Source organism: Trachypithecus francoisi, unplaced genomic scaffold (genome assembly GCF_009764315.1).
Source record: "Trachypithecus francoisi isolate TF-2019V2 unplaced genomic scaffold, Tfra_2.0 Lachesis_group4, whole genome shotgun sequence".
Lineage (NCBI taxonomy): Eukaryota > Metazoa > Chordata > Mammalia > Primates > Cercopithecidae > Trachypithecus > Trachypithecus francoisi.
This window is the reverse complement of record NW_022681469.1, coordinates 70,391,134-70,406,127: the sequence shown is the minus strand read 5'-3', so window position 1 is coordinate 70,406,127 and position 14,994 is coordinate 70,391,134.

The following is a 14,994-nucleotide window of genomic DNA, read 5'->3' as shown; positions in this document are numbered from 1 at the left end:
CCACTCATATTTTTCTCCCAACAAGTTATCTGGAAAGCCATTCCTCCTCTACTAGTGATATTATACAAATGTAAAGAAAATCTGAAATAATTTTTATTTTCACTGACTTCTCATGAATGAATCCCAATTCTTGTATTATTTGCTGAAAAGAATGAAAAGATTGATTTTGTCAAAATGAACTACTGTGAGGAAAGAAACATAGTTTGCAATTGAATAATAGAGAGAGTAAAATACTGGCCTATATTAAAATAGTTGGCCTTAAAGAAAATTCAGAGAGACTAGATTTGAATCGTACATATAAAAAAAAGTTAATTCTCTAGCCTATGTAATATAGATTTAGAAAACTCTAGTAGGTATAGAAAGCTTAGGCAATAATGGGCTATTTTGTAGTTGCATTTCAAGTTTTTAAAACAATTTTCAATAAGTTTCACATTAGATTAGTTTTTTGGTAAGCTAAAAAATAAATCTCTAAAAGGAAGAAATAAATCTCTAAAAAAAAAATCTGTTCACTCAAAAGCATATCTCATTATCTTGACTAGTCCATGGGATTTTAATAGTTATTCTGGAAATGCTTTTGAAGAGGAACTGTTGATGAAATTTTGCTTAAATGTCAGGGCTGGGGATCTAAAAACTGAAGTGAAACCCAGAGATGGGTCAGGAAGTCGTAGTAGTGACTAATGGAGGTGACTAATGGAGATGTCAGACTGTTCATGGCCTTCTGTGCCACCAGAAAGAATTTTGCCATAAAGTATTTATGAGCAGTCATTGAACAATGCCTGGATGTGGGTTTTTAAGTGTCTCTTTTCCTAGCACTGTTACATACTCTATTCTTCTGGTAACCTGAAGCAGTTGCAGAACTTACTGAGCTGGTGAGCTCATTAGGCCGGGACTGAAGATTCTGCCAGGGGTGGGAATCTTTGTTTTGCACCTCTGGACTCTTCTCCAAGCCTTCCAATGACACAGATGTACATACTTCATCACAAACATGAGAAAACACAAGAGTATAGCAGGATTGGTGCTGAGCTGTCAGCATGACATGGTGGCACCAGTACTACTGGCTACAAAGTCAGGAGGCCTGGCTCTCAGCCCTTGTTCTGCCACCCACAAGCGCATGACTCTGGAACAGTCTCCGTATGCTGGCCTCATTGTCATTTATAAAGGAGACTTCATAGGGATTTATAATTTGAAATGATGCTAGTTAGCATTTATATATATTATATTGGATTAAAGATATTGGATTATAGATTGTATTACAGATATTGGATTATAGATGTATAGACATTAGAATGTCTTCGTATAAATGCTGCTTCTTATGAGAGATGGATGTTAGCTGGATTTTAGAGAAGCAGTTGGGTGATGATACACTGGCACCAGCCCATTTATAGCTGGGACCAGAATTATAATTGCCTCTTTCCCTTCAGAACATGAAGCTTTGTGAGAAAAATGGTAATTTGAGTACACTTAACTCACTATTGATGACACCCCTTCTAGCAATACCATATACTACCCAGCTTTTTCTAGAGCCAAATCTTAGCAATGAGCATAGTCACCTACTTAGTCTCCTCAGTTATTTGGAATCAGATTCTTCTTTTCAAAGAAAAAAGTCTGTTTCTTCTCTATGGAAGTTTTTGGGATTTTTCTCCTTATCCTTGGTGGCCTGAAGTTCCATCAAGCTTGCAAAGGCATGCATTCCTCCCCTCCCTCCTCAGCCCCTTCATCTTACAGAGCTTTTGCTCTGAAGTCTAGTGTCTTTCTCTAGCTCCAAGAAATTTCACTTCATTATTTATTTGTTTTCTTATTTTATTGCTTCTATTGCATCCCTCTGAAACTTACACAATGGGTATTTGAGATCATTTGGGTCTCTTTTCATGCCCCTGAACTCTTCAACATTTTCCATTTTATGATTTTTTTCTTTTGCATTGTGTTCTGGGAGAATCTCTCAGTTTAGACATTTAGTTCTATAAATTAATCTTCAGCTATATCTATTTTAGAAATTAGTTTCCCTATTAATATGTAAAGTTTTTTCCTTTTTGGATCCTGGGTGTAAATAATCACACCATCTTAATTCATAGCACAGTTTTATAATTTGCCCATGTGTCTTGTTTCATTCCTTCATTCATTCATTTTTAATTTGTATAAATTTAGGGAATACAAGTTAGTTTTCTTAAATGGATATGTTACATAAAGGTGAGGTCTGGGCTGTTAGTATAACCACCACCCAAATAATGTACATTGTACCTATTAATTTCTCATCCTTTACTCTCCTCCTACCCCTCTGAATCTCCAGAGTCTATTTCTCCACAGTCTATGTCTCTGTGTACACATAATTTAGCTCCCAGGTATAGATGACAACATGTGGTATTTGACTTTCTATTTCTGAGTTATTTTGTTTAATATAATGGCTTCCAGTTTCATCTATATTGCTGCTAAAGACATAATTTCATTCTTTTTTATGACTGAGTAGTATTCCATGGTATATAGATACTATGTTTTCATTATCCAAGCATCCACTGATGGACACTTTGGTTGATTTCACATTTTTGCTATTGTGAAAATTTTCTCCAAATTCTTGACAACATCTGTTATTTTTTGTCTTTTCAATAACAGCTATTCTGACTGGTGCAAGATGATATCTCATTGTGGTTTTTATTTGCCTTTTTTTGATGATTAGATGATTAGTGATGTGAGCTTTTTTTTTTTTTTTTTTTTTTTTTTTTTTTTTTTTGAGACGGAGTCTCGCTCTGTCACCCAGGCTGGAGTGCAGTGGCCGGATCTCAGCTCACTGCAAGCTCCGCCTCCCAGGTTTACGCCATTCTCCTACCTCAGCCTCCCAAGTAGCTGGGACTACAGGCGCCCGCCACCGTGCCCGGCTAGATTTGTTTTTTTTTTTTTTTTTAGTAGAGATGGGGTTTCACCGTATTAGCCAGGATGGTCTCGATCTCCTGACCTCGTGATCCGCCCGTCTCGGCCTCCCAAAGTGCTGGGATTACAGGCTTGAGCCACCGTGCCCGGCCGATGTGAGCTTTTTTTCATATGCTTTTTGGCCACTTGTATGTCTTCTTTTGAAAAATGTCTGCTCATGTCCTTTACCCACTTTTTAATGTTTAATGGTTTTTTTTTTTTTTTTTTTTTATAGCTGAGCTCTTTGTATATTCTGGATATTAGTCCATTGTTGGATACATAGTTTGCAAATATTATCTCCAATTCTGTACGTTGTCTGTTTACTCTGTTAAGTTTTTTTTTTTTTTTTTTTTTGCTATGCAGAAGCTTTTTCAGTTTAATTAAGTCACATTTGTCTATTTTTGTTTTTGTTGCATTTGCTTTTGAGGCCTTAGTCATGAATTCTTTGTCTAGGCCAATGTCCAGAAGAGTTTTTCATAGTTGTTCTTCTAGGATTTTTATAGTTTTGGGTCTTAAAGTCTTTAACCTATCTTGAGTTAATTTTTGTATATGGCGAGAGATAGGGGTTCAATTTCATTCTTCTACCTTTGTCAACTTTGTTAAAAATGAGTTGACTGGAGGTACATGGCTTTACTTCTGAGTTCTCTATTTTGTTCTGTTTGTCTATGTGTCCATTTTTATGCCAGTACCATGCTATTTTGATTACTATATTTTTGTAGTATAATTTTTTTCTATTTCTTTTTTGTTCTTTTTTTGACTGACAGTTTACCCTGATAAAAAGCCTTATAATATAATTTTAAGTGAGGTAATATTGATGGCAGCAGCTGCCCGCCTGGAGTGGTGGCTGCAAAGACACCAGCTGCAGTTGGGGAGGCATGGCCTGGGCTTTGAGCTCCATGGAGCCAGTGGGAGCTGGGAACAGGCAGAAGCCCCATGCCCCTCCGAATTGGCAGTGCAGAAACCTCAAGCTTCCCAGGCACAGCTACAGCCACTCAAGCCACAGCTGTGGACCTGTGTTCTCGGGCGCCCAGGAAGCCCCTCTGCTCCCTCAGGCTTGGAGATGTCTGCTCCTACTGCCTGGCTTCTCCCAACTCCTGGTGCCTGCTCTGATCTTGAAGCAAAGTTGAGGCTGAGCCCGGGTGCTGTCACAACCTGGCTGGGTGCACATGCTTGGAGCAGTGCTGACACACCAGCCCCCTGCTGCCTTGGCCCCCTTCAGACTTTGGGTATCAACAAGCATGGGAGAGGGTGAGGGGGCTTACTGAAGGCAGCTTGGCACTGGCCTGCAGTTGCCTCTTGGCACAAACAGCCTGGGTGCCGTGGATGACAGCAGGAGGCAGGCAGGCTCTTGGGCAGAAAGAGGCAGGTCCTTAGTGAAGCCCCACCTTTGAGCCAGGGATGGCCTGAATCCAGAGGCCTGAGTGAGGAACTGGGATGGGAACTTATGGTGCTTTCTATGGGCTCCCCTCTGAAGCCCATAAAAACCCCTGGGCTCAGTCAGATCAAGGAGATGATCAGATGACTGCCTGTGGAGAAGAGCTACCTACTCCAGGGTCTCCTCTGTCACTCAATAAAGCTCCTCTTTGCCTTGCTCACCTCCACTTGTTTGCGTACCTCTTTCTTCCTGGATGCAAGAGAAGAACTTAGGACTTGCAGAATGGGAGGGCTAAAAAAGCTGTAACACAAACAAGGATGAAATATGCCCCTTGCTCACCACATTGCAGGCAACAAGAAAGAAAGAAGAGAGAAGGAGAGACAGCTGTGGCCCTTTGGGGATCCCAGACCTAGGAGCTCCCCAAGTCAGGGCTGTGCCACCCTCTGGAGGCTCTGCAGATTCCTGGCATCTCCAAGCTTCTGGGTACTACTACATTCCTTGGTGTCAGCTGTGGAAGCTGCTTGAGATATGCCTGGTCCAGATGCAGCCTCATAGGGAGCTGGTACCCATGCTGGCACCTGGAGCTGCCCACCTTGCCACAGTCCATGTGCCTGGCTGTGCCCAGTGGCTGAACTCCACTCTCACTCACACACCCCTTTCTACTCTGTGCCTGGCTCATCCTTGGTAGGCATGAGATTTGGGCCGGAGGTGTGAGCCGAGCACAGCCTGCCAGGCCAAGTGGGTGTAACGAGCCCAGCAGGCCTGAGTAAAAATCCTGAGAAAAGGTGTCACCAGCCACAGAGATTTCTGGCTGGCAAAGCAACACCCCAAGGATCTCTTGACAATGTGATGCCTCAAGCTTTGTTCTGTTGGCTTAGGATTGCTCATTTGTTTATTTTACTTATTTATTTATTTTTGAGATGGTGTTTTGCTCTTGTTGCCCAGGCTGGAGTGCAATGGTGCAATCTTGGCTCACCACAACCTCTGTCTCCTGAGTTCAAGTGATTCTCCTGCATCAGCCTCCTGAGTAGCTGGGATTACAGGTATGCACCACCACACCCAGCTAACTTTGTATTTTCAGTAGAGACAGGATTTCTCCATGCTGGTCAGGCTGGTCTTGAACTCCCTATCTTTGGTGATCTGCCTGCCTTGGCCTCTCAAAGTGCTGGGACTACAAGCGAGAGCCACCATGCCCAGCTTATTTGTTTATTTTTAAAACTTTCATCCTTGATGTCTGCTCCCATTCTCCCCACCATGGTTTCTATTTAAGATATTTCATATGTGTTCTTAAATATGCATGTCTTTTTGCATGCCAAAAGGTATTTTGTTGTTTTCCATGAGTATTTTTCTTTTGTTAAGTTAATAAACAGTGTTTTACTATGCAGGATAGTTTTTTAGAATTTAAAAAATATTTGGTAACTAAACTGGGTGTGGTGGTGCTGGTCTGTAGTCCCAGCTACTTGGGAGCCGGAGGCAGGAGGATCACTTGAGCCCAGGAGTCAGAGTCCAGCCTGAGCAACATAGTGAGATCTCATCCCTAAGAAAAAAAAATAGTAATAATAGTCTTAATTCCCAAGAATCCCAATTGTTTCTGTTTTTTCATAGCTGTCATATTTTTGCTAATTAAAGTAATACTTTCAAATAAATTATACTTAAAAAGTCTTATTCTATTGCTGCCATTAATTTTCTTCAAGTTTTAGTTATTCTGTTATTTGAATCAGATGATCCTTTCTAATGATGTTAATTTCTCCAAGTATTTGGTGATAATTTGATTGTCTGTTAATTCAGGTTCCACTTTTGGTGATAAAGAGTGAGCAGTAGAATATGTGGCCCAGAGGTCTAGTGTATTAGTTTCCTAGGGTTGCCCTAACAAATCAAAAACTAAGTGGCTTAATAGAAATTCATTTTTTCACAGTACTGGAGGCTAAAAGTCCAAAATCAAAGTACTGTCAGGCCATGCAACCTCCAAAGCCTCTAGGAGATTATTTTCTTCTTCCAGCTTCTCTGCCTCTGTCTTTTTATTATTATTATTAAGAGACGGGGTCTTGCTCTGTCACCCAGGCTGAAGTGCACTATAGCTCACTGTAGCCTCAAACTCCTGGGCTTAAGTGATCCTCCTGCCTCAGCTTCCCAAGTAGCTAGGACTATAAGTACATGCCATTATGCCTGGCTAATTTTTTATTTTTTATTTTGTAGAGACAGGGACTTACTATGTTGCTCAGTCTGTTCTTGAGCTACCTAGGACTCCCAAATTGTTGAGATTACAGATGTGAGTCACCATGTCTGGCCCTCTGTCTCTCTTTTCACATGATCATCTTCTCTCTGTGTCTGTGTGTCTTTATGTCTTCACATGGTGTTCTCTTCTCTGTGTCTCTCTCTTCTTTTTTTTTTTTTTTGAGATGGAGTCTTGCTCTGTCACCCAGGATGGAGTGCAATGGCACTATCTCTGCTCACTGCAACCTCCTCCTCCCGGGTTCAAGCAATTCCCCTGTTTCAGCCTCCTGAGTAGCTGGGACTATAGGTGCCTGCCAAGACACCTAGTTAATTTTTGTGTTTTTAGTAGAGACAAGGTTTGACCATATTGGTCAGGCTGGTCCCAAACTCCTGACCTCAGGTGATCTACCCATCTCGGCATCCCAAAGTGCTGGGATTACAGGCTTGAGCCACTGCACTCGGCCATCTCTCTCTTCTTACAAGGACACAAGTCATACTGGATTGAGAGACCACCATACTCCATTGTAACCTCATTTTAACTAATTATATCTGCAATGACCTATCTCCAAATAAGGTCACATTCTGAGGTACCAGGGATTAGGACTTTAACATATCTTTTGGGGGGCATAATTTAATCCATAAGTACTGGGAAGTAGTTTGTTTACTGGGTAAACATGGGTTTCCTGTCCTTACCTTGTACTTTTTCCTGAAGCTATTCTGGGAGTCTCCTATTTCAGAACTCTTGCTTTAGAGGCCTGTACGTGACACTTTATCTTGGTGGCAAATGCTCTAGTCAGACTTCCCTTTTCTTTCTGTGCCTCTACTGTCACTGTGGAACTCTTGCTGGACTCTGCTTCTCAGACTCCAGTACTGAAGCCACGAGCCTTTCCCAAGGCCTTTCAGCTTTGTTTATAAATGAGATCTGTAGCCAGCTGTGCAGGTCTTTGGGTAGAAGGGTCACTGGGCAGATCTTCTGATGGTAGTCCTTTAATGATTCACCCAGTGTTTTCTCCGGGGTTGCTTTAGCTTGCTTACTTGGAAAAAAATACTTATCTGCGGTTTTCTTAGAAATTATTGCTGCCTTTTGCAATAGCCTCCATTTGAATCTTGTGGTGCAGTCTCTATACTTGCTTCTGTTAATCTGATCTCACTGGTGTCTCCTCTCCCCCAGATGTTTTTTGTGTCCCGGAAATTCCTCAAATAATGTGGTCCACTGATGCTATCCTTTTCTGTTTTTCAGTCTGTTATGGTGCCTTCTTTAGTCATAGCTTTTCTTAGTTTCAGTGAGATTTGGGTGAAAAAGAAGATAAATTGTGTGTGTTTACTTTACCATAATTACATGGTATAAGGTGTTGATCTAAACTAGAGGTAATCAAACTTGTTTTATAACGGGCTGGATAGTAAATATTATAGGCTTTGTGAGCTATAATGTTTGTGTTGCAAGTACTCAGTGCTGCTGTTGCTGTGCAAAAGCAGCCATAGATAACATGTAAATGAATGGAAGTGGCTGTGTTCCAGTAAAATTTTATTATAAAATAGGTAGTAGGCTAGGTTTGGCCTACCCCTGAAACCAGTGGTTCTCAAACTTACCATATATCAGAATCTTTGGAAGGTCTTGATAAAAAATAGATCACTCTGTTTATCTCCACTTTCTAATTTAGTAGGTCTAGGCTAGGGGGGCCCAGAATTTGCAGTTCTAATAAGCTCCCAGATGATGGTGGTACTCCCGGTCTGTGGAGCATACTTTGAGAATCACTTATCTAAGTCATTTTTGTTTTCTAAACACCACTGTCTCAACCATTTGTTGATAACACAACCATGTTCCCCATTCATTCATTCATCTAACAAGTATTTATTGAGCTTCTATGATGTACCAGGCTCTAAGTCATGAGAGTACTATCACAAATAAGATAAAAATCTCTGTTCTCTTGAGTAGGAGAAACAGACAACCAGGAAACGCAAGTACACCTATAAAAGACATAATATGCAGAGTAATAAAAACTATAAAGCCCAGGAAAAGGGTACAGGAAGGGAGCTATTTTACATAGAATAGTCAGGAAAAGGCACTCTGAAGAGGTGACATCTCAACGTAGATATGAACGATGAAAAAAAAACTAATCATGTAAAAACTGAGGCATAGGTAGAACATTCTAGACAGAGGATATAGAGAATATGAAGGGCCTAAGGTAGGAATGAGCTTATTTTTGAAGACAAGCAAGAATACCAGTGGAATGTGAGTGGCTTGAGTGAGGTAAAGAGTGGCAGGAGATGAGTTCAGAAAAGCAAGCAAGGTCCAGATGTTTTGGGGATTTGTGGACCATGGTAAAGAGCCTGGCTTTTATTTCTAAATTTATGTGAAAACATTGGAGAGTTTTGTGCGTAGGAGTGACTGGATAGCATTTACGTTTTTGAAGAATTACACTGGTTGGTGGGTGGAAAATATTCTGCTAGTGGTAGCAGGGGATGAAGGCAAGAGTGGGAACAGGAAGACCATTTGGGAAATTTGTTGGAAGAATCCTAGGAGAGAGATTGCAGCAACTTGGACCTCGATGAGTTTAGTGAGGTTGCAGTTGGATGCAGAACATATTTTGGTGGTCAAGCCTGTAGAATTTGCTGGTAAATTGGATATGGGTATGAAGTAAAGGAAAGTACCAAACATAAATCCTGAGTGTCTGTCTTGAGCAACTGGATGAGAATGGGAAAGAAATTAAGATTTTACCTTTAGAATCTTATGTTTGAGATTCTTTTTAGATACTCAAGAGAAGTTGTCAAAAAGGCAGATGTAATAGGCTGCAGCTCAGATGAAAGCCTAGGGATATAAATTTGGGACTCATCAACATACTTTTGATGTTTTTTATTAGGTTGGTGCAAAAGTAATTGAGATTTTTGCCATTGAAAGTAATGGGGAAAAAAGCGATTACTTTTACACCAGCCTAATATTTAAGACCATGAGACTAAAGGAGATGATTACTTCTATTGTGTTTGTAGAAAGAGAAGAAAAGGACATCAAGGAATCAATCTTGCTAACAATGAGATGATAGGAAAGGGAAGAGGAGCCAGCAGAGGACACAGAAAAATCACTCAGGGAGTAGGTTTTTCCAGAAGCCAAGAAAATAAAATGTTTCAAGAAAGAGAGGAATAAAACTTGTCAAATGTTACTGGATGAGCAAGTAAAATGAGGACTGAGATTTTATCACTTGGTCATCTTGACAAGAGAGGTGTAGTGCAACAGCAAGGGATAAAATTGTACAGAATAGAAGACAGAAAATGGAAAAGGGCGACGTAGAGATAACAAATGTAATCAACTCTCTCTAGTGATTTCTGCTGCTGGTCATTCCTGGGTTATATGTACCAACCCTGGGATCAACTAGAAAAGCAAGACCAATTATAAAAACTCTGTGCCTGAAGATATTGAGTAGCTAACAAAATGGTGATGGGTAATAAGTCTTGGAGGAAGGAAGAAACCAAAAGAGGTAAACTCAGCACTGAAGTTTACTTTTCCATTAGGGGATTCTAGAAGAGGTAACAGGGAGGTTGAAAGACTTAAAGAGCATTTTTAGTAGCCTCAAGAGACTAATGGAATTAAATCTGTAATCCAGAGTATGCCAAGGAGGAAAGCCCTTGGGGCCACTCTCCATCAAGCTCTGGGTCAGAATCTCAGGGAACTTACTCTTAGGAATAAATGTGAACCAGAAGAAGTTCAAGTTTGGCAGGGGCTTAAACCCAATTTTAGGTAAACTCAATTCTTAAAATTGGATTAAGAGATTCCCATATTACTAGAGCCCCTAACTGCCTGTCTGAAGAAAACACAAATTCTCTCTGAAGTAACATAATGTCATCATAGCTTCAAATTATTTGTATGATTTACAAAAATATAATGTCCAGCACTCAGTAAAAATAACCAGTTCATGTTAGTACATAAAATGAATTAATGAAAAATAAGGAGAAAAAAACCTGACAATAGAAACAGACTCACATGAACTTCAGATGATAGATTCACCTTTAGGATTCTTATTCTGTTGAAGGAGATTAAGGACAAGAGTAGGAAATTTGACAGAAAATTGGAAGCTATGAAAACAAATTAAAATTCTAAAACTGAGTTTACTTCAGAACTAAAACTAAAAACTCAGTGGATAGATTTAATGACCAATTAGACACAATTGAAGAGAGAATTAGGAAATAGGTAGGATTATCCAGGGTGAAGCATAGAAAAAAAAAAAAAAGAAAAGAAAAAGAGAGAGTTATAAAATAGGAGATATAGTGAGAACATCTAGTGTGGGTAATTGAAACCCTAAAAAAGTAGAGAGAAAAATGGGACATCAGCAGTATTTGAAAAGATAATGGCTGAGAATTTGCCAAATCTGATAATGGTATCAAACTCCAGGTTCAACAATGCCTGCCTGCAAGCCCTATCTAAGATAACTAATAGGAAAACAAAACGTAACCTCACTATAGCAAAAGTACTGAAAACTAGGGCAAAAAAAAAAATTATAAAGTAGCCATAGGGATCTCATGAAGCTGTGGTTAGAATGAGATTTCTTGTCTTTCATCAGAAACAATGAAACTTCCTACAAAGTTCCGAAAGAAAATAACTGCCCTCCTAGATTTCTAAACATCTAAAAATGTATTCTTTAACAATGAAGATAAAATAAAGATATTTTCAAAACAAAAACTTGGAAAAAAATTTTTTTCCAGCAGGCATGCATTATACACTAAAAGGAACACTAAAGTTTTTTTTTTTTTAACCAAAAGGGTAACTGTGTATAAATCTCGATAAATATAAAACCATAATTATAATTTCTATTGAGTTTAAATATATATAGAATTAAAATACATGATAACAATAGCATATATGTCAAAAGGGGGTTAAATGAAGTTAAAGAGTAGAAGTTCCTGACATTGAACAAGAAGAGGTAAAAGTGCCAATTAATATTAGACTGCTGTGTCGATGATATTATAATCTCTAGAGTAACTTCTAAAAATGGTAAGATGAAGTATGCTTGCTTGAGAAGGAAAAACTGAAATAATAAATAATCTCAATCAATCTGAAATAAGGCCATATAAGAGAGAAAGAAAAAAAAGCATAGAACCAATGAGGAAATGGAAAACGAATAGTGAGGTGGTATAATTAAGTCCAAATACATCAATTATGACATTAAATATGTAGGCCTATAGGTTGCAATTAAAAGCAAAGATTGCCTGACTGAATTCTTTTTAAAAAACGAAACTATATACGGTTCTCAAAAGACATCTAAAAACATAGGAAAATAGAAAGGTTGTAAATAATAGGATGAGAAAACATGTATTATGCAAATACTAACTAAAAGAAAGCTGAATAGGTAAATTAATATCAAAGTGACAAGTATCTATGGTAATTTTATTTTAAAGGTTAGCAGAGAAATGGGTAGAAACTACAGGGACGTGTTGGTCTGAAGTTTTATTTGTTTATTTATTTAATCTAATGCTTGAGTATTAATGGGAATAATCCAGCAGAAAGGGGTAAATTGATGACATAGGAGAGATGAGTGCAATTTAAGACCAAAACTCTTTGAGTTGGACATAGACTGGGAGAGGGATAATTTTTCTGTTGTAATAGGCAGAAGACATGGGTACCAGATGCATTGATCAATAGATTTTGTTGGTGAGAAGATGAACTCATTCTCTTTTGATTGCATCTATTTCCTAAGGAAAATCTACCAATTGGGTGTAAGTGGAGAGGCTATTGTTGATTTTAGTGGAAGGAAGATGTGTAACAGCAGTTTTAATGGGAGAGAAAACAGAGTTCTTATAGAAATATATGAGGATAAGCCAGTGCTGAAAGTTCACTTAACGTTGTGATCAAAAATTTAAAGTGAGACTAGTTAGTGTGGTAGTTGTATGCTATTTTCTGATCACATTCATCTTCTTCAGTAAGGGTGTATGTTGTGGGAAGTCAGGGACCCCAAATGGAGGGACCAGCTGGCACATTTATATAAAAAGGAAGGGAGAGATGTTTCAGGAAGTAAGGGATCCCAAACGGAGGGACCGGTTGGAGCCACGGCAGAGGAACATAAATTGTGAAGATTTCATGGACACTTATCGGTTCCCAAACAATACTCTTATAACTTCTTATGCCTGTCTTTTTTTTTTTTTTTTTTTTTTGAGATGGAATCTCGCTGTGTTGCCCAGGCTGGAGTGCTGTGTTGTGGTCTCTGCTCACTGCAAGCTCTGCCTCCTGGGTTCATGCCATTCTCCTGCCTCAGCCTCCCAAGTAGCTGGGACTACAGGTGCCCACCACCACACTTGGCTAATTTTTTGTATTTTTGGTAGAGACGGGGTTTCACCATGTTAGCCAGGATGGTCTCGATCTCCTGACCTCGTGATCTGCTTGCCTTGGCCTCCCAAAGTGCTGGGTTTACAGGCGTAAGCCACCTTGCCCAGCCTGCCTGTCTTTACTTTAATCTCTTAATTCTGTTATCTTCGTAAGCTGAAAACGTCCAGCACCTCAGGACCACTACTGTACAAACTGATTGTAAAACATGTATGTTTGAACAATATGAAATCAGTGCACCTTGAAAAAGAACAGAATAACAGCGATTTTAGGGAACAAGGGACAACAACCATAAGGTCTGCCTGCGGGATTGGGCAGAATAGAACCATATTTTTCTTCTTGCAGAGAGCCTATAAACAGACGTGCAAGTAGAAGAGAGATCACTGAATTCTTTTCCTAGCAAGGAATACTAATAATAAATACCCTGGGGAAGGAATGCATTCCTCGGGAGAGGTCTATAAATGGCCGCTCTAGGAGTGTCTGTCTTATGCAGTTGAGATAAGGACTGAAATACACCCTCAGGCTTTTTAGGGTGGGGAAGAAACCCCACCCTGGTGAATTTGAGATCAGACTGGTTCTCTGCTCTTGAACCCTGTTTCCTGTTAAGATATTTATCAAGCAATATGTGCACAGCTGACATAGACTCTCATCAGTAATTCTATTTTTGCCCTTTGCCTTGTGATCTTTGCTTTTGTCCTTGCCCTGTTTCCTCTGAAGCATGTGATCTTTGCTCTGCCTTTTGCCCTTTGAAGCATGTGATCTTTGTGACCTACCCTCTGTTCATACACCCCCTCCCCTTTTGAAATCCCTAATAAAAACGTGCTGGTTTTGTGGCTCAGGTGGGCATCATGGTCCTACCGATATGTGATGTCACCCCCAAAGGCCCAGCTGTAAAATTCCTCTCTTTGTACTCTTTCTCTTTATTTCTCAGCTGGCTGACACTTAGTGAAAATAGAAAGAACCTATGTTGAAATATTGGGGGCGGGTTCCCCCAATAGGTGTAGAGTAGGTAAAGAGTTTAAACTGTGCTCCCTTCCCTCACAGGTGAAGACACCAGCATAGTTTGTCTTCATCAACACTATACTTCCCAGACCAAAGGATACCATCACACTCCCTCTGTCCTCTCTCTTTATTATGTATGGGTAGTGAGGTGGTGAGCCTTTGTAGTGCTAGTTTTGCTGGAAGCAGCTCTCAACAAGCCCTCTTGGACTTCACAGTTGGATATTTTCTGGAATTAGAATGAATCTTATTTAGCACCTTTGTTTCTCAGCTGTTGATCTAGTTGCCAAATTAGGGAAAAATGGGAAATAACCCACTTTGAACTTCAAAGCATTGCAGTAGCCATCTATGGAGACAGAACAAGCAAATGAATTTAATTTCTGTCTTGTAGGATCCCTGCTTCAGGGCTTATGAAGCTAAATCATTCTTCACTTTATCAGCATCCCCTTCTATGTTGTCAATATCTCCTCCTTTACTTGAGCAAGTTTGAGTATAATTCTCTGCCTTTCAAATAAGCAATCCCTGACAGAAAGAGATGGCTAGTCAAAATTATTGTATTTAATTCAACAAGGCTTGATGATATACATTTGCCGGTTAGTAATTGAGAAAGTTGGAGTAACTTAAACACTCTGGGGCTCAATTTCCTCATCTGTGTCAATAAGGAGGGGTTTTCGAATTGTGTACCATGGAGCCCAAATTGTCATAAGGGCTTGTGAGCAGAATGGAAGAGGTAACAAAAGAGCAGGGCTCTTGGTCCTGCTAGTCCACTTCAACTCTGACCTCTGTTACATGCTGGGCTTTTGTTAGAGATTTGCTCAACAAGTTTCTTTTTATTGGAAAAAAATGAAAATAAAACTCATTTTCCAGCTCTTACAGTGTTTAACTCCACTGTGTTTAAACCCATGAATACTTTTGTTATAGTACAACTTTAAGTTACAAGACAAGGGTAGGCTTGAAATTATTTCCCAGGGTCATGTGCTTTGGCATGTGTCAATCATTATGACACGCTCATCAGCAGCCCTAAGCATAACATCCTAGCTCTCCAACACTGAGATCTTGTCCAGTTATTCCCTGGTCCAGTGGATGTGCAGGAGGGGATTTTGATCCTAAGAAAACCAACAAGTTTCTTACCATTACAATTTTGGCATCTATGTTTTGTTCCCCTCTTCTTCCTGTTTAATGTTGTTCAGCAATA